The following is a 2236-nucleotide window of genomic DNA, read 5'->3' on the forward strand; positions in this document are numbered from 1 at the left end:
GGACGGGGAGGTGGTGGGGACGGGGAGGTGGTGGGGACGGGGAGGAACCAAGGAATGCAAAATAAGCAGATTAAATTTGCAACTTTCCCAATTTGCTTAAAAATAATAAATCCGTACACGCAGGCAGAAGCGTGATATACAGCGGCGTGTCCGCTCCGTGCTGTTAAAGCTTATTGAACATTTTTGTGCTTGCTGACCTAGATATGCAAATCTATTACCTTGGCAACACGACAACCAGAATAATTAAAAGGGAAATTCCAACTCGTAAGAAAAAAAAATAATGAATGCAAATAATAAATAAATAAAAAAGTGCATATTCTGTTTTTTTTGCATAGGAGCCAGTAAAGCATCGCAACCGAATGATGAACTGACGATGCGGCTGTGTTGTGGGCGGAGCCCCAGTGAAGTAACATGCGCAGCTAACTACCATACAAGATCCCACATCCACACACACACTGTGAAAATGTATTTGCGCCCCCCTCTTCCCTTTGAAATGATGGAGCGGTCGGATTATTTAATTATTGACACAACATCAGGTGAAAGTCAGCAGCTCTTTCCATCATTTGGTCCTCTTCTTAAACTTATTTTACCACTAGGCACCGTCTGGTGCGCGGTGAGCGCCGACAAACATCACGTTTTTCCGCCGCAGCAGCGTCCGCCGTGTTAAAAAAAAACTACGCCGCGTCCACATTCCGACCGGCTCCTGATTACGCCATTGGAAAGCAGAAGCCGCCCGCCCGCCACGCGCACAAACACTAAAACAAATTGTCTTAAAATGCATAGGGGAGCCCTGCTGTGGATGTAAATGCCTCGCTGGGGAACGGGATGCTTTATGAACTGGTACAACGCCAGCTGGTTATTGCTTGGAGGATGCCGGAGCAGGCGGAGGTAGCCTGTGGGAAGGCAGAACCGCATAGCCCAGCTGGTCAGGGCCATGCTGAGACCTGTAGTTCCTTAAAAGAAAACCTTGCCCAAAAAGTTAAGTTGTATTACTTTACACCTGCTACTTTGTTGCTCATAAGTCTCTTTATTGGAGCTTTAAAGGATAGAGGAGTCATTCCTGGCTGCCATTGTTTCAGCAGGCAGATGAGTCCCCCTCACATCAGGTGTCCCCATGGGAGTGTCCCCTTACATCAGGTGTCCCCATCAGAGTGCCCCCTTACGTCAGGCGTCCCTATCAGAGTGCTCCCTTACATCAGCTGTCCCCATCAGAGTGCCCCTTACATTAGGTGTCCCCATCAGAGTGCCCCTTACATCAGGTGTCCCCATCAGAGTGCCCCCTTACATCAGGTGTCCCCATCAGAGTGCCCCTTACATCAGATGTCCCCATCAGAGTACCCCTTACATCAGGTGTCCCCATCAGAGTACCCCCTTACGTCAGGCGTCCCTATCAGAGTGCTCCCTTACATCAGCTGTCCCCATCAGAGTGCTCCCTTACATCAGCTGTCCCCATCAGAGTGCCCCTTACATCAGCTGTCCCCATCAGAGTACCCCCTTACGTCAGGCGTCCCTATCAGAGTGCTCCCTTACATCAGCTGTCCCCATCAGAGTGCCCCTTACATTAGGTGTCCCCATCAGAGTGCCCCTTACATTAGGTGTCCCCATCAGAGTGCCCCTTACATTAGGTGTCCCCATCAGAGTGCCCCTTACATCAGGTGTCCCCATCAGAGTGCCCCTTACATCAGGTGTCCCCATCAGAGTGCCCCTTACTCTGGGTATCTCCATCAGAGTGCCACATTACATCAGGCGCCCCCATCAGAGTGCCCCTTACATCAGGTGTCCCCATCAGAGTGCCCCTTACATCAGGCGCCCCCATCAGAGTGCCCCTTACATCAGGCGCCCCCCATCAGAGTGCCAAGACTGTTCCTCTTCCTATATACTTATACCAAGACCGTTCCTCTTCCTATATACTTATACCAAGACCGTTCCTCTTCCTATATACTTATACCAAGACCGTTCCTCTTCCTATATACTCGGAATTATGTCTATAACCGTGCAGACAGACTTCATTCTAATGTCTTTATTGTATTCAATATCGTCATTGAGTATTTCCATCATTAACACCTGAGAGGTCTCCTCTACAGTGACAGCATTACATATGTTATCACTTCTGTTGGTGAAAAGCCGCTTCTACCACCTTCACTAGAACGACGCCTGCTAATTGGGGCCCACAATGATGTCACCTCAATTATTTATTGAACTTACTTAACTGCACTGACACGATTCTGCCATGAAG

The 2236-nt window shown here is 49.0% G+C and overlaps 1 protein-coding gene across 1 annotated transcript in view; it reads right to left on the reverse strand.

Moving 5' to 3' along the window:
* The window catches only part of NELL1 (neural EGFL like 1), a 326301-nt gene that overhangs the window by 149099 nt on the left and 174966 nt on the right, over window positions 1-2236 (reverse strand). The gene's annotated exons all lie outside the window — the stretch shown is intronic.

Source organism: Nanorana parkeri, unplaced genomic scaffold, assembly GCF_000935625.1.
Source record: "Nanorana parkeri isolate BGI_ZX_2015 unplaced genomic scaffold, ASM93562v1 scaffold10, whole genome shotgun sequence".
NCBI classification, from domain to species: Eukaryota; Metazoa; Chordata; class Amphibia; order Anura; family Dicroglossidae; genus Nanorana; species Nanorana parkeri.